Source organism: Numenius arquata, chromosome 8 (genome assembly GCF_964106895.1).
Source record: "Numenius arquata chromosome 8, bNumArq3.hap1.1, whole genome shotgun sequence".
NCBI lineage: Eukaryota > Metazoa > Chordata > Aves > Charadriiformes > Scolopacidae > Numenius > Numenius arquata.
Window position 1 is genome coordinate 18882542 of NC_133583.1, and position 21307 is coordinate 18903848.

Genomic DNA, 21307 nt, shown 5'->3' on the forward strand with positions numbered 1-21307 from the left:
AACCAGTGGCGGACCTGCAGATGCTGTCTAACTGTTTCTGCTCTACTGTTGACATACTGAACACTTAATTACATAAGACCAGGGAAAGAAGGTTTTAATCCAAAAATCCAAACAGGAGTTTGAGAGTTTCTTCATCTGTAACTGGAGAGAATCACCTGGGTTGTTCCAGCTGTGACAGAATTGCATTTGGAATAGAGGCAAATAGTAGTGTGGTTTGCTTTTAGTCTTCCAAAGATGTATTTTGAGGAAACATGGCAATTTGGTTTGGTTTTGTTTTGTTTATAAAGAACAGAAAATGAGAGGAGAGGGAAAAGAAGGGGAACTGACAATCTGGCTTTTTTGGAGTGAGCGAGCTTGTGTTCATGTGTAGAGCTAGAAAGAAAAAAAACTGATCATCCCTAGTGGGTATTTATTGGAACTGAAAAGGCAGTTTGTTGGATTTTGTTTTATAGAAGACGGATATTTTTTTTAATAGAGGAGCAAAGAACATCTGTCCTTTTGGCAGCCTGTATAGCACTGTTGTCCATGTGGTATCAAGAAGTGTCCTTCAGTCTTACCCTCATTTACGTTACTTTCTGTTGTTTCTATCCTTAACACATAGAGAGGAAAAGGTAATTAACATACAGTAATTGTAATTATTAATAATTATTGTGATTTAAATATCTAAATATATAACACAATACATGTTTTCTAAGGGGAGTGGGTAACAAAGTTTCATGGGTGGGAGGGGTAGAATATCAGGGTTATGAGCATTAGCGTATGCAGAGGCGCGCTGAAACCCTTGTGGCTGGAGCGACAGAGCGTGCTGGAGCTGAGCAGTGAACGGCCAGCCCTTGGCCTGCCAAATCTGATTACCCTCTGCGTTGTTGCATTTGGCTGGGCAGGAGGTAACGGTTGGTTATTGCATCCTTCTAAACAAACAGGAATAAAAACGCATCTTAATTTGAAAACTCGGAGGTAAGTCTGGCAAATGGATAGATACTTAATTTTACGTAAGGTATTAAGGTGAAATTGAAATATTTAACAATATTATTAAAGAGCCATTTCTTATTTCAACTTCCTGCCACATGATTGTGGATATACTGTAGAGATACTTAGTAAATAGAAACTATTCTAAAGGTGTAAGTAGGGTTGCACAGGCAAGCATTCAAGAACCAGGGAAATGCCGGTGTTCTCAGTTTAGTCTACTCTCTCTCTAAGAGTTGTAAGACGACCTTTAATTTTGTGGTCACTTACCATATAGTGTATGGTAATGAGGCTGTAAACCCCTTTCCCTCCTGTGTTGCACCTTTTCTCCAGTGAACGGTGAGTGTGACAGAGACTTCCAGAAGAGGGAGAGCCACTCTTGAAATGAAGAAAATGCAGTGCTCCCTTAGAGAGGGTTACGACCTTCCGTGTTCCATGTCGATATTATAGGTGATATTACAAAAATTATCATCACACAAAATTAGTGGACACTTTTATACTTAAATCTCTCTGTAAAACCAAGATAATATTATCTCTAGTCTTGCATGTATTTTCGTAAAAATACTGTAGGCTTGAAGCACTTGGATGCTGAATGTTACATAGAAATCATTAGGAATGGGGAACATCTGCCGTCATGGTAAGGTTTGAATAATTTTTGGTAAACTAAGCCCTAAGAACTATACATTGACCCACAAATGATAACGAAAATATGAATGGCTGTTCATTAATTGGTCAAAATAAAGAGAGGTTCTGCTTGTGGTCATGCAGTTAAAAACTATTGTAAAGCATGTGTACAGGAACCAGGGCTAATTGCAGTTAGTGTTTATCCTCATTTTCTTGAGTGCTTGACTTTCTCTTTGAGTAATTTTCTCATAACACATGTTTTTCATGAATGTTGGAATGAAAAAAGGGAAAATAAATATAAATTTTTATCTTTGGAAACTACTCACATAATTCTTTATATTGGTTGCATCTTAGTTTTGAGCTAATAGTGATTCATGACCTTTGGAGAAATATGTTCTCCTTTGAGAAATTCTTCTCTTTTCTAAAGTTTTACTGTTTAATAGAAGTTATACTAAGTTTTACACATAAAGTTTGCTTAAAATAGAAGGAATACAAAGAAACAAAAATAAATAAATTGGGAGAGGTTTCTGCGAGAGAACCGTAACTTAGCTTCTCACATTTTTCTCTATTCATCTTCCTGTGAATTTCATGGTGGTTTTGTTTCATTTTTAATTTAGGCGCTGAGCCTTGTGCTACGTGATTGTCCATAAATATAGCTTTGGGTTTGGTCATAAATGTTGATTAAATAAATATAAAAAAAAATAACCAATTGCTAAGTTTGACTTCGATGTCTACCTGCTTTCACTGCTATCGCTGTACTGTGTAGTAAGAGCTTCTTCAGGTAGTGAAGATACTTTATGATTGTACATTTACCCCTAAAAGTAACATACTGCCTTTGAGGAAAAAATAAATCTATCAGATGATACGAAAAGTTAACTCCAAAAGATAAATGAATTTAGGGCACCCTGACGGCTTATAAAACAAATACCCATTTCTTTTTAGTGCCGGTAACTCACTGCCACTAATAGCTCAAGATCCAATGTGTTTAGATGAGATCCAATACCTGTTACAGAAAAAAACTGTTGCTGAAGTAATGGCAAACATAAATCAGGTGTAGGATTATATTATTTTCTGATAATAGCCACTGATACACACACACCTCTTTGTATCAGTGGCTTCCCATCAAGCGTGTTGTTGCTGATCGTTCTGAAGGGCACAGCAGACGCTGAAGGTAGAGGAACACTACTCGCCCAAATACTGCATCTTGCCTGTGTGGCCAAGAGTGGCTTCTGGGGCTGTTGCATAAGGAACAGGAAATTTAGGAACCCCTATTCTATGGATGAGGGGGAGAGTCCAAAGAGATTTCATTGCTTTTTAAAAATGGCATTTAAAGTCCATTCTTTTGCTCAAAGTCTTACCCTCAGCAGGTAAGATTGCATGCATGTGTGACTTGTCACGTGGCTTTCTAGGGCTAATATAACTATATTAATTCTTCCTTTTCACTGTGTTTTGCTGAGCTGTGTGTGAATTTTGGAATGTCCCTGAGCTTAAAGGACTTTTCATAAATTTGGAATATCCTGAGTCCCAACTCCATTATCTGAAGTTCGGGGGGTTTTTTTCAGTAAAATGACAGTAGTCCAAATTCGAAGACTTTTACACAGTAGGGGAAATAGTGGTGTCTTTGATGTTCTTTGCCATTGGAGCATTAGCTGTTTGATCTAAGTTAAATTGCAGTTGATGGAGCAGATTTCAGTTTATTCTTTCAGATATGTCCGTAGAGGTGACAGGGAATTCATGAATGCTTCCTCTGTCGTCTACGTGAGAGCAGGCATGCATTCAGAAACGAAGCTGGGATTGCATCCTTTCAGAAGGAAAGGGGCTCTGCTATTTAATACCTCTCTGGACGTTTCACGCTGATGTGAGCTGGCGCTGCTGCTGAAAGAGGTAGTTTGTCTCCTTCCCATCCCCTTCTGCCTGGAGACCTGTTCCCAGCCTGTCCTTGCTGGCATCGGGCAGTTGTGGCGGCAGCGAGTGAGGGGACTGAGGAGCTGCATGTCCCTGAGCTGTCACTCAGCAGCTCATTGATCGGGGCGGGGGGGGAGTGTTGAGCTTTTTGTTTAATCCAGTAGTTAATACCTTTTGATAGAACTGTTACATTGATGTGTATCAAAGATGCAGGTTTATAATTATTATATTACTGTATTATTTTGAGAATAGTACTTAAAATACTGTATTATTTTTGAGAATATTACTGTATTATTTTAAGAATAGTACTTAAAAATTTCTTTTATGAACTAAGCTCAGTGTATTGTGCACAGGTGCATGTATTATCAGTGTTTTCTAATACACCAGTTAAAGTACCAGTAGTGCTCCTAGCTTTTCCACATATTGGAAGGACATGGGCTTGTTGGAACGGGTCCAGCGGAGGGCCACAAAGATGATCAGAGGGATGGAGCACCTCCCCTGTGAAGACAGGCTGAGAGAGCTGGGGTTGTTCAGCCTGGAGAAGAGAAGGCTCCGGGGAGACCTCAGAGCAGCCTTCCAATATCTGAAGGGAGCCTACAGGAGAGCTGGAGAGGGACTCTTTGTCAGGAAGTGTAGTGACAGGACAAGGGGTAACGGTTTTAAATTGGAAGGGGGGAGATTTAGATTAGATCTTAGGAGGAAACTCTTTACTGTGAGGGTGGTGAAGCACTGGAACAGGTTGGCCAGGGAGGTTGTGGATGCCCCATCCCTGGAAGTGTTTAAGGCCAGGCTGGATGGGGCTTTGAGCAACCTGCTCTAGTGGAGGTGTCCCTGCCCATGGCAGGGGGGTTGGAACTCGATGATCTTTAAGGTCCCTTCCAGCTCTAACCATTCTATGATTCTATGTTCTATAACTGACAGCATTTAATATTTTCTTTTAAGTCAGGGTAGGCCAGTAAAGTGTTGAAGGCAGTCATTTTATTTTGGGAACCCATCTGTATCTTCTTCCGTCACTTTTCCTGGTAGCCTCAGAATTTGGGGTTAATAAAGTCTTTTTGTTCTTTGTGTGACCTGGCAGTCTTAGCCATCTTGCAGAGTGTGTACTGAAGCAGCGCTGAGTTACCATTTTTAAGGAGTAAGGTAGTAACATTTTTGGTCTCAGAATTTCTGTTCTGACCTGAATAGCTCAAGTTTAATTTGAAGTGCACAGGGCCAGATACCTTCCACACTGAGAGAAACTTCTGCAGTTTCTCTGTGGATGAGATTTCTGCCTAGTGAGTACCTAGTGGTTGTAAGTGGTTTTATGGATACTATCAAATGAACTTGTTATTTTCTTATTAGATGGACATGCTTGGAAACCTGCTCAGAGAGGATTTAATGAATTTCTAAAATGTAGTATAGAATAGTGGCTCATATTACTGAAACAAAGTTAACTTGTTTTCTGGGAAAACTGGGAAAGAACAGCAGCAGAGGTTTCTTTTTAACCTTTCTTTCTGTCTGTTTACTAATGAAAGGAAGCTGTAAAGAAACATGTATGGTAGGTTTTCATGAATTTGTTGATAGAGTTAATGAAATTACTGTAAATAAAAACATTAATTATGGAATATTTGGTAAAATGGAAGAGAGAGATGAAGAAAATAAGATCCTAACCACTGTGTTGGGTTGGTTTTTTTTGGTAACAACCAGGTAACTTTAAGGGTATTGTATATAGATATTACTATTATCTTCATTTCATTTAAATATATATGGTGACAGAAACTTTTGATCTTGGAAGATATTGGTCCGTGTGCTGGATCCTTAGATAAATGTTGCATATTTTTAACATTTCAAAAATATAATTAAAAAAATAACCCTATATCACTTTGAATTGGGAAGCGCATATTACTTAAACATTGTATACTTTTTTAGAAGACATCAGACCCTCTCATCTTTCTCCCGCCCAGTCAAAAAGACCTGTGCAGTGTGGCAGATCAGTTCTGAATTGGCACAACACTCTGCTCTGAAGACCAGCCCTAAGTTCCACAGAACTCGTGTCAGTTATTCACAGAATCACAGAATCACAGAATCACCTAGGTTGGAAGGGACCTTTTAAGATCATCTAGTCCAACCAATTGAAAAAAAAAAAAAAAAAAACACAAAAAAAAAACCACCACAAAAAAACAAAAAACACACAACACCCACAAACAAACCACACACACCACCACACCACCCAACACTAATCCATATTCTCAAGCACCATGTCAACTCCTCTCTTGAATACCTCCAGGGATGGTGCCTCAACCACCTCCCTGGGCAGCCCATTCCAATGCCTGACAACCCTTTCAGTAAAGAAATATTTCCTAATATCTAACCTGAACTTCCCCTGGCGTAACTTGAGGCCATTGCCTCTTGTCCTATCATCTGTAACTTGGGAGAAGAGACCGACCCCTGCCTCTCTACAGCCTCCTTTCAGGTAGTTGTAGAGAGCGATAAGGTCTCCCCTCAGTCTCCTCTTCCCCAGACTGAACAACCCCAGCTCCCTCAGCCTCTCCTCGTAAGACTTGTGCTCCAGACCCCTCACCAGCTTCGTTGCCCTTCTCTGGACCTGCTCCAGCACCTCAATGTCTTTCCTGTGGTAGGGGGCCCAAAACTGGACACAGTACTCGAGGTGGGGTCTCACCAGTGCCGAGTACAGGGGGACGATCACCTCTCGGGTCCTACTCACTACACTGTTCTTGATACAGGCCAGGATGCTGTTGGCCTTTTTGACCACCTGGGCACACTGCTGGCTCATGTTCAGCCGACAGTCGACCAACACCCCCAGGTCCTTTTCTGCCAGGCAGCTCTCCAGCCATTCTTCCCCAAGCCTGTAGCGCTGCCTGGGGTTGTTGTGACCCAAGTGCAGGACCTGGCACTTGGCCTTATTGAACCTCATCCCGTTGGTCTCAGCCCATCCAGCCAGCCTGTCTAGGTCCCTCTGCAAAGCCTCTCTACCCTCCAGCAGATCAACACTGCCACCCAACTTGGTGTCGTCTGCAAACTTACTGAGGGTGCACTCGATCCCCTCGTCCAGATCATTGATAAAGATGTTGAAGAGAACCGGCCCCAGTACCGAGCCCTGTGGGACACCACTCGTGACCGGTTGCCAACTGGGCTTCATTCTATTCACCACCACTCTCTGGGCCCGGCCCTCCAGCCAGTTTTTTACCCAGTTTTTATTCCATGGACCTCAGATGTTAAAACAACCAACCAACCAACCCACCTTAAACAATGGGAAACTTTATTTGTACTTTTACATGGGGAGCTCAGCTACCCCCTTTCTCCCATCATTTGTCCCCTTTCATCTCATTCTTTTTTGGGATCCCAATCTGAATTTCTCATTAACTCTTCATCTCCCTTTCCCTGGTTCCTTGTCAGTTACTTCCCAGTCGGTCCCAGTGATGCATGTACCAGTCTTTATTCTTATGAAACCTTAGTATGTTTTCTTCTATTTCCTGAATTTTACCGGGTACTTCCTGCTTTCCTAAATCACTTTTTGTTGTTATTTAATTGTTACTCTAACTGTTATGAAAGGGAAGAAGTAGAATAATTGTTGACTTCATTTTTCCTGCAATTAAAATCTTCTCTGGATGATTCATTTAGCTGACAAAAAGTGATATACAGAGATGTTTTAGTTATTACTTGAAGAGGCACTAAAGACAGTGAAATGGGGACATCCAGTTGCCTTTCAAAAGAAGAAAATACTGCAACCAATCCAGTGCTAAGAAGATACAAACTGAAGATAAGTTTTCTGTCAATTTTTGTCTAGCCCTTGTGTCACAGAATGTAAACAGAATGGCAGTTTGTTTTAGGGGAACCAGCAGCATCACTGACAAGTTTAGAATCGGGAGGATGATTTTAATGAGCCAGTGGGCCTTGTTGTTGGATTTTGGTGTCATACTCTGAAGTAGCTGCTGAGTTTGCTGTCTCGGATCTGACAATAATTGCAGGCATGTCAGCTCTCACTCTTGTAATACTGTTAGCTGCCATCATGTAAATCTACATTAGAAATACATCTATACACATGCTTGTGTTCTATGTAATAGTTATTCCATTACCAGCATAGTATTCCAGAAATAGCATAATTGTGATTTGGTATTTCTATTGAAGCCAAAGGCATTGCTGTGATAGATAAAACACAGAATGGTAATATTAAAACAGTTGCAGAAAGAGGAAAGACAGACATTAGGCATATCTCCTTGTTTAAAAAAAAAACAACAACAACATCCTACGTGACACAACCTAAAATAAATCTCTTCTTCATTTCACCACTGTCTTTCAGGATTTTTTTGTAGGTAGAACTGGGAAACTCATGGTGATGTTCACAGGCATCACCAAAGAAAGCCAGAGTTTTCTTACATGTGGACAATGAGCTGAAAGGTTTATATGTTGTGTGACTTTCTGATGCAAGTAGTGGTACTATCTCAGTTGCTTCTTTTTTTAGAACATTATTGTGCAGTGAAAAACACGGTATTTCTCATGGAAATTTCTTCTATTTTATAAGAGAAATCAGAAAGCTATACTTGATGAATCATCTTTCACTAGAGTTCCTCAATTTGGCCTGGCCGGGGCCTTCTGCTGGGTGTCCATTTGAATACTCTAGACAGTCCCTTTTCCTTTCCTTCTTTCTTCTACCCCCCTGTCCTATTATGTTGAATCTTTTTATCAGTTCTTACTCAGTCCAACCAAAAAATTATTTTTCTTGGAAATAAGTGGCTGTGTAGAGGGAAGAAATATAATTTTATTGCTCCTGCCATAGGAAGGACTGCAGTGCAATTTCATCTATGTTGTGAAGCAGAAGGTAATTCAGACAGACATGAGTTTTGAGAAGCCTGGCTTCATCATGTACACTGCTTATTGCACTTACGCATACACTAATGGCTGTGTGGCTGTGCAAGTGGGAATTAGGGAATTATCTGGCTGAATACTAACGATCTTTAATTCTGTTGCTGTTTTTCTGGCAGATTAGATTCTTGATGGAGCTGACAGTACAAGTGCCAGTCATGGTGCGTGGAAAGGAGACAATAGGTTCAGCCAATGAGCGGTTTTAAGAGTACTTGTTTTGTTTTTAGCAACATGTATTTCTGGTGGATTAAACTGGCTGTGTGGCCACCATGTTGCACTTTAATGTAGCGAGTGAGTGGTTACCAGTAAAAAGAGTTTTTATACTTTTGGTAATAGTTAATGGCAGAGGTTATTGTATTGGTTATTCCAAACTTTTCTGTTGTGGAACTTGATTATTGCTGTGCTTGTTATCTCCATTATAGAGTTTTGGCTTAAAAATCAGACAGAACCAGGCAAAGGATATTCCCATGGCTCACGGGGGGTTTACTGCTGTGTCTTAAGTTTTACAAGCACAGAATCATAGAAACTGGCAGATTGGAAGGGACTTCTGGGCATCTCCAGTACAATCTCCTCCTCAAAGCAGAACCTATTAGAGCAGGTTGTTGAGCATCTTGTCCAGTTGAGTTTTCAATAGTTGTGAATATCCCACAGCCTCCTGGGTAAAAATCTGTTCTAAATTTTGACCAGCCACAAGGGAAAAATCTTGTCCTTTTATCAGTTGGAATTTCCAGTGTCTGTTGCCTTTATTCCTGTTCTTCTGCACCTCTGAGAAGAATCTGGATCCACCTTTTCTAAATATTCCCATCTGGCAGTTGTACATGGTAAGTAAGTACTCCAGGTGTCTCATGGCTGCTGAATAGAGGAGAAGGATTGACTCCCCTGACCTGCCGGCTGCCCTCTTGCTGATGCAGCCTAGTACATGGCTGCTCTTTGCTGCAAGGACAGCATTGCTTGCTCCTGTTCAGCTTCTCCAGGATCACCAGGTGCTCTTCTGTAAAGCTGCTGCCTGCCCTTGGTGCATAAGGTTATTCTGTCCCACACGAGGAGGACTCTGTATTTGCCTTGAAAGAACTTTGTGAGGTTCTTGTTGGTCTGTTTTTTCAGCCTGTTGAGGAAACTCCTCGGAATAGCAGCCTCCAGTGTGGTAACTGCTTCCCCAAGCTGGTATTATCTCTAAAGTGCCTGAGACTGCACTCTATTCCAGTATCCAAGTCATTAATAAAGATGTTGGTACACTGAGGGATGCCACTGAGAACCAGCCATAAGTTGATCTGTGTGTTGTTGATGACCACCCTCTGAGCCTGGCAATCCAGCCAACTTTCCACCCAACTTTCAATCCAGTCCATATCTCACCAACATGGCTTATAGCACATGTCCAGGAGATGTGCCCTGGCTGTCCCAGGCCAATTATCTTTTCTGACCTCAGATCTTAAACCTTCATAGTTGAGTTTCCCTGTTTCCTAGTGCTGCTATTCAGAAATCGTCAACCATATCAGAGATAGAAGCCATGCGTGTCCCTAAATCTGATTACAAGTTGCATTGATAAAAGTTAACAATAACTGCAGTACTTCTGCAGGCATTAACTAACCTTCCCCTGACACTACGATTAAAGAAATTAACAGTGCAGAATTAAACATGGCATTTACTAAAGGGTTTAAAAACAGATGAATTGATAACAAAGCAGTTGAAAATGGAGAATTGTTATTCAGTGCTGCTGCTTGTAATAGGACCTGCAGGGATCTGTTCTCATCTCTTTGTTATTCACTATTCTCATAATAGGAATCAGAAAAAATTGGGGCAGTCTCATAAAATTTGCTGATGATGCAGTAGAAAGTTAAATAATGATTAGTTCAGAAATGGTACGGTTTCTGTCAGATACTTGGCTCATTTAAACGGCATCTATTCTAATACATCCAAATATAGAAAGGACCTACAGATGGTGTTTGTGTCCTGAGGTGCAATGACACTTAACACGATGAAACATTATTGTGGCTAAACAATTGAACATCAGCCTCCTCCTTGATTTTGATAGCTAAGAGGATAAGAAGTCTTGCCTTTATAGGCAGGGGGCCATCTTGGGGGGGAGAGAAGGAAAATAATTGAAAATCTCACTGTATAGACTAAATGAGGTGATTGTTGAGCAATTGCTACTGATTTTGCAGTGTCCTCTTCAAAATAGATTTGGAAAAGCTGGAAAGATTCTGAGCAGATCTGCAATACTTGACTCTTGCAAAGCAAGCAGGGATAGGAGGGGGAATCGGAGGGGAGGACCTAGAATGGATCTCAAGGTTGCCCAATCCGTCTAACTCCTTTCATGCAAGTTAATTCCTAACTATGGTACTTTCAACATGTGCTTGTCTTGAATGTTGTAAAAAAAAAAAAAAAAAAAAAATACCAGTGGGTATTTTGCAGCCTCCCAAAAAGTCCAGCACTCTTTGGCCCATACTGTTACAGAGCTTCCTGAAGCCTATGCTGAATCTTCCTTATTCGTTGTTATTCTACTTGCCATGGACAAGGGAAAGAGATTAGTCTGTTCCTCTTTCCTCCAAGTTTTTGATTTAAATTGTTTTCCTAATTCTTGTCATTTCTAAACTGAACAGCCAAACCCAATCTTCAGAATGTTCATGTCTTCTGGATATTCTCATTATTGCTTTAAAGAGTTACCTGTTTATCCACACCTTCTCAGTGTGTAATAGATAAAAATATATACCTAGAGAAGTAGATATATATAAAAGTGAGAATGATATTCCAGCAGAAGCCTGACAAATACAGTGAAGGAATTACTTTGTACATTTATTCGGACAAACTGCAGAAGTTCAGTGAGGAGGGAACCTATTTATGATTTATAAGTGGGGACACAGAGAAAGGTCTCAGGTAGATGGTTGCTAATTGAGGTAATCTGTCAAAAATACGTCTCAGGTAGTTAAATCTTTTTTGACAGAACTGACAAAGTCCAGTATTTACAAACCGAAGCCACACAAGTTCAAAATAAAAATGAAGCCCCTTTTTAATAATTCGTGTAATTAACAATAAATTAATTGTGGAAAGTAGTTGATTCTCTATTACTGATGCCTTTAAAACAAGACAGGATTGTATTTTAAATGATCTGTTGCCACATTATCTTGGAGGAAGTGTGTTGCAGCAATCTGTGAGCGAGTTTCTATGGCATGTGCCCTGCAGGAAGTCAGACTAGATAATCACAATAATCCTTTATAGTCTTGGAATTGATGAATCTTTAAATCTGTTTAGTCAGGACCAGCTGTGTTGAAAAACAGCATTACTAAAAGAAAAAAAAATGCTAAGAAGGATTGGATATACTGCACTGATGTGTGTTATATTTTTTCAGGCAAGAGAATTGTATGCGAAAGTCTAATAGCTTTTTAGGAGTCTTTCTCTAGTGATTCCTCTCAGAGATGATATGCTGATTCTTGTACCCCTTTAAACATTCTTTGTGGTTTCTGATGACTTATCTACTTGGCAAAGACATGCTTTTCAGCTATTTATATATAAACTGTGGAAAAGATTGACATTCAGTACTTTTTTGGGCTTACTTATGTTTCAAACACTGTAGAGAACAGCAGATATTTTGGTTGTCTTTGAGGGGGAGATCACCAGGAATCAGTCATTCTGGTGCTGTGTAAAGGTGTAAGGGGGAGTCAATAGCTGGGGCTTTTGCCTGTGAGGCGAGAATCAGTAGTACTTGAGGGTACAGCATTGCCAGATGTGCTGTGTTTCAGGCGAGAAATAACGCTGACATAATTCTTGACTGTTATGTATTAACTGGTGTTTTTAACCATTACGCCTAAGCTGATTGTTAGTCTGTGTAATGATATTTTTCTTCCTTTCCTTTTGGTTTTCATCTATGGAGCGTGCTATTACGTTCTAAGCACTGGTGAAAGCACCTAACTTCTATCTCAGAAGGTGACCCTATTTAAAATAGATGAAAAAAAATCTCAATATTCCACACTAACAGGAATGCTTTGATATTTGTTTTTTATAATAATGAGATGCCCTAAGTGGAAAAACATGGTTTTGTTCTGATGTTATTGGGATCTTTGTTTAAAATCTGCAGTTTTAACAGCTGCCAGCCACAGGTCCATTGCAAATATTTGCAGTGTTATTGTCATCTATATGGAACAAACATTTTTAAACTGAAGAGGTTTGAATTAATTCTTTATCCTGGGAGTTGTACCTGTTTTCTCTTATCTCTTTATTTGCAGCTCTGCCTCTCATCTTTTAACTGTTTTAATTTTTTATTTGCCAAAAGCTTGCCTATTTTACAGAACAAGTAAAAATGAGTATTTGAAAACTAACTTTATTTATAATTTACATTCTACTTGTTGCATTTTACTATTTTTGGGGTTTTTTTTTTTTCTTTTAACTAGTAAATGGTAATTTATGTTTTCAGTCCTGCTGTATTATGGGGTGGCTATCAGCTCAGTGCCAGAGTTTACATCTAGTCTGCTTCACACATCCTTTCATAGGGTGAAGGAGCTTATCTTTAGCTTGCATTTGAATCAGTTATTATTTTACCAGTAGTCTTCCTGAGGCCATATGTGGTGCTGCATTTACTATCAAGGCAGAAGAAATTACTTGTTTATACAAGTCTTACTTTGATGGATCAGACTCTTCTTAACAATGTTTCTGGCTGTTCTGAAACCCAAACCGTCTTGTCACAGAAGATCTGAGTTGATCATACAGTGCATTTCCATCTGCTATTAGCTGTCTGGAAGCATCTTCCCTAAAACATAGAGATCCTCTGCACCTAAGCATAGCCAACACCGCCTGCATGGTTCAGAGAAGTCAATATCTGCAGGGCTGCCAAATAAAACAACTTCTGCTTTTGCTGGCTTTGTGTCCTTGACCTGGCAGCTGAGGCAGAGGCTCCAGCCAAACGGTAGTAGTTATTGACACAACTGATACTCTTTGCATCTTTCTCTTTAGGAAAAATTTTGTTCATCGTGTAAAAACATTAGCATCTGAACTTGAACGCATAAGAAAGGCCAGTTATTTAGTCAGTAGTAACAGTTGTTGTTTTATGTGTGTGAATCCCATGACCTGCCCTTTATTTCTCCTTGTGCCATGCTCTGAGGTAGGAGTATCAGAGATGGTTTGAATAAATAAGAGCCGTGGCTCCTGCATTTTCCTTTTTTTGTAATAGTAGGGGGAGGCATATAATATGTCTGAGACACAAATTAGCATTATTCTTAGAAATGTTCATACATCAATATGAGTTTGCATAGATTGAAATAGCTCGAAGCATAAATCAGAGAATTGTGGAATAACAGGTTGGAAGGGACCTCAAGGATCACCTGGTCCAATCTTCTTGGCAAAAGCACAGTCTAGACAAGGTGGCCCAGCCCCCTGTGCAGCTGAATCTTAAAAGTGTCCAATGACATGAAATCCACCACTTCCCTTGGATTATTCCAATGGCTGGTTGTTCTCACTGTGAAAAATCTTTCTCCTGTGTCCAATCGAAATCTCCCCAGGAGTAACTTGTACCCATTACCCCTTGTCTTTTCCATGTGACTCCTTGTAAAAAGGGAGTCTCCATCTTCTTTGTAGCCACCCTTTAAATACTGGAACATGGTGATAAGGTCTCCCCAAGCCTTCTTTTCTCAAGGCTGAACAAATGCAGTTCTATCAGCCTTTCCTCATATGGCAGGCTTCCCACTCCTTTGATCATCTTGGTGGCTCTTCTCTGGATCCTCTCCAGCCTGTCCTGTTCCCCACCCACCACACAGACCACTTGTCTAGACCATAACGTGTCCATTTTTCTAGGAGGAGGTGGTGGGGAACCATGTCGAAAACATTGGAAAAATCCAATGGAAAATCCAATTGGAAAATTGGATTGGAAAAATGCAGGTAGACAAAGTCCATCGCTCAGCCCACATCAACTGAGCAGGTTACTTTGTTGTAGAAGGTGATCAGGTTTGTCAAGCATGATTTGCCCTTGGTGAATCCATGCTGGCTTTTCCCAGTCAGATGTTTCATTTGACTTGTGACAGCCCATGGGAGGATTCGTTCCATAACTTTCCCAGGGACTAAAGTAACACTGATGGGCCTATAATTGCCTGGATTCTCCTTTAAGCCCTTCTTGTAGATGGGGTGTGACATTAGCCTTCTTCCAGTCTTCTAGGACGTCCCCTGATCTCCACGACTTCTCAAAGATTACAGAGAGCAGCCTCATAATTAGGTCAGCCAGCCTTTCTTAACACCCTCGGGTGGATAGTGTCAGGGCCTCATCGATTTCTAGGGGTCAAGCTCCTGTAATAGTTTGCGTACCAGCAAAAGAATCATGACTCTCACTAAGGACAAAATACTCATGTATAAGGGAATTCTGACTTACTTTCTTCCAATTTTATATTTCATATTTGGTATTTGAATAAAAATAATTGCATTATAATGCAGAACAGAAACAGAAAATTTGAAAATCTGAGGATTTTAAGTTAGAAGATCAATTTGCATGATGGGCTTATCTTCCAAAAAATCCTCATCTTAAAAGTAAAAAGGTAAATAACTTCACTTCCTGCTGTTCCTCATTTTAGGAAAAAAAAATCACAACATTATGTTATTTTCTGTACTCTGCCAAGTAATTATTTTATATAGACAAAATTAAGACTTCTAGGATGGATTAGAGTTGTGCTAAACATCGGCGTGAAGTAGGAGAAATGGATCAATTCTCTATTTAAATTGCTATGTAAATGGGCCATAATCTTCTCCTGTAAAGTATTTTCCTCTGCTTTTGGAAGCTTCTTCAGTTAAGGTTCAGTATTAGAACCTTCTAATAATTCAGGGAGATATTCTGGTTTTTCATCTTGCTCTTTTCCCCCCACATCTTAAAAAAAGGATTAGGATTGATGTTTTTAATGTGTGTAAAGCAGTTGTGATTTTATCAGTAGCATTGGTTCCCCTGACAGAAACCTAAATCTTATAAACCTTAGTTCATCTTGATTTTTCAGTGTATCAGGTAACTCTGGTGGATTCAGTCCATACAGACTATAAAATGAAATGTTGTGTTGCCTACACTGCCTTTAGCTGCACAAGAATAAATGTCGCAGGTAAAATGGGAATGTAAACTTTTATTTCCTGTTTATCTTCATCTAAAGAACATGATACTCCTAATCTGAAGTCAAGATTTTAAGAACAAGAAGTGGGATTTTGTAATTGCAGTTATGTAATTTTTCGTTTCTTATTCAAATTTAAGGAAGCTATGCTGAATACTTACCTATGTAGAAATGTGGGAATTACAGTGAGTGTGTTAATGATATTACTAAGTAGTTTTTTGCAGAATAAATATTATACAATAAAACCAGAATTTTCATCTTGTTTTTCTGACTCCGAGACAGATCTTTGTGAACAAAATCATAAACAACATGACAGACGTTATCATATAATCACAGAATGATACGGGGTTGGAAGGGACCTCTGGAGATCATGCAGTCTAACCCCCCTGCCAAAGCAGGTCCATCTAGAGTGGGTTGCACAGGAATATGTCCAGGCGGGATTTGAATGTCTCCAATGATGAAGACTCCACCACCTCTCTGGGCAGCCTGTCCCAGGGCTCTGCCACCCTCAAAGTAAAGAAGTTCCTCCTCATGTTTAGATGGAACTTCTATGTTCAAGCTTATGCCCATTACCTCTTGTCCTGTCACTGGGCACCACTGAAAAAAGACTGGCCCTTCCTCTTGACACCCACCCTTTTGGGGTGGGTGCCTATTTATAGGCATTGATCAGATCTCCCCTCAGTGTTTTCTCTCCTCCAGACTAAAAAGACCCAAGTCCCTCAGCCTTTCACAGGTTAAAGCATGAGAAACCAATATGTTTCTTTTTCCTCAGACCTGTTCCTCCGCAGATGAAATTGTCTCTTTTGGAGGAATGAAATTTACTGGAACCTGCCTATGAGAAGTGTAGCTGAAACTTCTTTGCAATATTGAAACAATATTGAAATGTCTTTACTTTTTTAAATTTACATGGGAAGTACGTAGCTGGAAAACAGTTGGGATACATTCAGCCATTTTCTTTAGGGATTCACAGAAATGTTGCAGGACAAATGGTGGCATCATGCCCAGGATCATTAATTACAAAATGCACTAATCAAGCTGGTCTGCAAATAATGGTCTATGTTCTATATTTTATTGGAATAATAGTGTGTGTTTTCCCTGTGGTTTTTTTCCATAACATTTTAGGTGCTCCTAATACAACTTTAAAACCTGGCTTTTGGCAAAATCTTCTCTAACATAACGAACTTGTATTGCATGACCTGCATGAACACCCTAATGGAGACAAAGAGTTGTTAGAGACATTTGAAGAATACATATATTGACCCAGTTGTACAGACTCTTTTTTTTCTCTATCTGCTGTATTTGTCAGTTCTAAAGCAGCAGTACTACTTCTAGACCACTCCACGTGTGTGAATGGCAATATTAATTTTACATGCTGCGTGATGCTGTATGAGAGAAGCTGGAAAAAGGATGAAAGTATCAGGTTATACACTTGAACTCCACTGGATGTGAAGTTTCCTGTTAAGTGTGTAAATAGCATTGAAAGAGCAGATGTTTAACTTAAATGCAATGGAAATGCTTTGGGAAGAAAGTATTTTTCAACTTTAGAATTTGGCAAACCAGTGTAAGGCATTTCTAAGGGGAAAATATTTATTTGACAGCACTCGTTATATACTGTAATCAGTTTTAATTTCTTGATAAATATTTATCATCAAAGTTGTAATTTAGACAGCTTGGCTATTGCTAGTTAGTCTGAATGTTAATTATTTATTAATATGCCTTCTAATAAAGATATCATAATGTTCATTCAAAGTGGCAAAAGCATTTAACTCTACTTTAAAACTGATGTGAATGGTAATATAATTTCTCTGTCCTGCAGAAAAATGACCTTAAAATACTGATTTATGGGGGATGATTTTTTGTATTTGTGAAAGGATATAGCCATTTAGTCATGGGTAGGAAGCTTTCTTCTAATGTTATAGGTTCTTTTGCATTCAAATAATGGTAAAAAGCCTACTAAAAGTATGAAATATAGAGGCTTCCACACTTACTCAATGCTGCTTCAGTTTCTTTGAGAGCAAAATGTTTTTATTTATTACCTCTCTGACAGGTAAACACTGCCAGTTAGTATTGAATGCAGTGTCTCAGATCCTCAGATCCTCTGGATTTATATCTTTTTCTGATGGAGGCCATACATCTTCTCCTCTTCTAATACATCAGAGGATAAGTGGCTTCTGCTGGCACTGAAAGGCAGTGGTTGCAGCAGGAGGCATTTGGAATGACTGTAGCAGAGATGGCAGGAGGAGGTTGAAAGTCCTCTTTCAGCCAGATTTACCAATATTTGAAGCTTTGAGGGAACAGAACTTCGCGGACGAGGGGAAAGAAATACCTGTGCTGTGGACCAAGGTAACCAATTTTCCCTCTGGAAGAGCATGTAATTCAGCAAATATATTTTGGGACGTAAAGTACCGTTATGATTGCAAGTTTTATGCAAATGGAGGACACAAGTTTACAAGGAAATTGGAAAGTGATGATGTGAGCAGGGGACATTTGATACCAATTTTAGTTCTGCTTACTAAAGCCCTTTGCTGCTGGGACCTCATGTTTACAAGCAAGAAAGGGCAGGTTGGGGATGTGAAGGTCAAAAGCAGTGACCTTGAGATGGTAGAGCTCTCAGGATCCTCATAGGAGAGAGCAGGGAAAAAGCAGGATCACAGCCCTGGACTTCCAGAGAGATGACTCTGACCTCTTCAGAGATCTGCTTGAAATAGTCTCATGGATAAAGGCACTGGAAGGAAGAAGGATCCGAGAAACTTAGCTGTTTCAAGAATCATCTAGACCAAGCTTAAGAAAGGATAGTCCATCCCAGCGAGCAGGAAGTCAAGCAAAGATGCCAGAAGGCATGGATGAACAAAGGAGCTCCTAGCAAAACTCAAACCTAAAAAGGAAGTATACAGAAGGTGGAAGCAGGGACAAGGAATCCAGGAGGAATATAGAGATACTGTCCAAGCATGCAGAGACCAGGCTTAGGAGAGCCAAAAACTCACCTGGAGCTGCATCTGGCAAGGGATGTCAAAGGCAAAGCAAGAGGGGTTTCTGTAAGTACTTAAACAGTAAAAGAAAAACCAGGGAAAATACCGATCAGCTGCTGAGTGAGGCAGGGGCCCTGGAAGGGTTATGGAAAAGGTAAGGTGCTGAATGCCTTCTTCACCTCAGTCTTCACCAGCATTCAGAAATCCCAGGTCCTAGAGGTCAGGGGAGGGTCTCAAGCAAGGACGACTTACCCTTGGTGGAATAGGATTGTGCTTTGGGAATACTTTAGTAGCAAACCAGATGTACATAAGTCAGTGGGCTCTGATGGGAGCTGGCTAAGGTCATTGTGAGGCCACTGTCAGTCATCTTTGAAAGAGGTTAGGGACCTGGGCAAGCTGGAGAAGTGGTTTGATATGAACCTCATGAAGTACAACAAAGGAAAGTGCAAAGTCCTGCCCCTGGGAAGGAATGCCCCCAGGCACCAGAACATGCTGGGAACCAACTCACTAGAAAACAGCTTTGCAGAAAAGGCCCTTAGAGTCCTGGTGGACACTAAGTTGACTATGAGGCAGCAACGCACCCTTGGAGCAAAGAAGGGTAGCTGTGCCCTGGGCTGCGTTAGGGAGAATGCCAGCAGGTCAAGGGAGGTGATCCTTCCCTTCCATTCAGCACTGGTAAGGCCACACCTGGAGTGCTGTGTCCGGTTCTGGGACCCCCATTAAAAGACGGAGATGCAACTATTGGAGAGAGTCCAGAAAAGAGATGTTATCGCAAGTCTCATGCTATTTCTACTTGTTATGAAACCCCCAAACTTTACAGTCTTGCAGTCAGCATAATTTATTCTTCATGTAAAAAAAGGAAAGGGAAAATTATGCTTTTCAAGCTCAGAGAGGGTCTTGAAAATGTAACCGGTGAATACTTGACACAAAAGGTCTTATATATATCTCCCAGAGGTATAACAGAATTATCAGCTGCAAAAGTCAGCTATATGTATGTTAGAAATCTATTTTTTCCCCTTTAGTTGGTTTACAGACCTTTCTCCTTCATTCCACTCATATTTCAATTGTGCTGATCTTATTCAAAGAGATATTTGGGGCCACATGCTGGGGAAAAAGGAAGCCTCTTTGATGTTCTTGGGCCCTTTCCTTACTGTATTATCTTTCAGAAGGTTCACATACATTTATCTAGTTTAGTTAATAATAGTTCTGAGGAAATGCGATAAAGCAAAATATATTGTCGTCTTATTGTGTTCTTTCAACAGTTATATGACATGACAAAGACATTCAAAAATGGGAGGAGACACCAGTAAACTAAAAGCCAAGAAATCATCCTTGATTAAATAGCAAGAACCTTGCATGCGTGTTTTTTTCCTCAGAAGGGAAAATAAATGTATCTTAAATTGTTCTTATATTTCAAAATGAAAACGAATTAAGTACATTTAATATAAAAAGGATTTGGAACTGGCTTCAATAAATGTAATATGGATTGAAAAGGAGAGGAAGTGTTAATATCACTTGTTTTACAGTATTAGAAATGAAAAAGAATTAAATCTCTAAGTTTATCAAAATAGTTATCCCCTTCAATTCCATTTCCTTAAGCTTTATTAAAAGTTTATTATGAAGTTATGAAAGGAGGTTAATGTTGCTGTCACTCCTAAAAAATTAGGATCTTCAGTTGAGTTTCAACAAAATATTGGTAAGCTGCAGTCTCTTCCACAATTTCATTATGAAGGTTTTTTCACCATCAGTGGCAGCGAGGATGGGGAACGGCTGGAGACAGAGGGTCAATTTAGGGTATTTCTTCAACCAAATTTCTCCTCTTCTCAAGGTAATTATCCCATAGAGCGCCCCTCCTTATTTTTCCTGGAGAAGACCAGTCTCTCTTCTTTGCATCCTATTTTTCTGTTAACCAAAAAAATTAAACACCGCTAATTTACATCCAGAATACCTGTCGTCTTCTGGCCAAGTTGCGTTTCTTGATGATGACGATACAGAGTCGGAAAGTAACAAAAGCATATGAATACTAATAGCATGAAATCAGACACCAAAGACATGTCAGATTTGTTTGAAATTGTTTCTGTAACTGCTAAATGTTGTCATATGTTATTTGTCCCAAGTTGTTGTATTAGACGACTCAAGTATCTGAAGTTGTAAATAAGGAAAAAATATGAGTCAAGATGCACGTCTTGACTGCTAGTGAGTGTAATAACTTGTACCTGGAGTTATTTACATGTATGGTGTAACTGATTTTTTGAAGTGGAAAAGTTGTTTGCAAAGGAAATTGAAAAATATAATTTTCTTTGTACCATGCTGCATTACTATCAATAAAAATAGGTTCTAAATTGCATCTTTAAGTTAGAAATTTAAAACCTGTGATGTGAACAAATAGGAAAAATCTTGAAGAAGGGCAGTAGCGTGGTACTAACACTTCATAAATATATTTTTCTTCATAATATTCTGTGGAGAGCTCTGAAGTTGAGATGGGTTGGTGTGTTAAATACAGATCATTGTGATAACAGGTTTAAATCTTACCTGCTTCATAAACAGCAGTGGTCATTTAGGAAAGAAAACAGCCCTTTTCAAAAGTGAATTGCTTTGGTAACATTATGGAGACTCGTCCTCTTCTGTGTTATTACCTTAAATGTTGCTATTGCTGTAACGTTACCTGGGTTCCTCTCGACTTGATATTTACAGCTATGAAAAGCTGTAGGGTATTTGTTTGGTTTACAGCGCATACAACTGATCACCAGGTTTTTGGACTTGTTGGTAGATAGCTTTGATTTAAATACACCATTTCATTTTTGGAGCAATCAAATAATTGTTATTTTCTGTTTATCATAAAGGATTTTAATATAAATGCATTAGAAAAAGTATATTTTTTGTAGAAATGAGCAATCTGAGAAAGTTCTGAAA

At 39.6% G+C, this 21307-nt stretch overlaps 1 protein-coding gene across 1 annotated transcript in view; it reads left to right on the forward strand.

Moving 5' to 3' along the window:
• Positions 1-21307, forward strand: part of DOCK3 (dedicator of cytokinesis 3) — a 195197-nt gene that overhangs the window by 24104 nt on the left and 149786 nt on the right. The gene's annotated exons all lie outside the window — the stretch shown is intronic.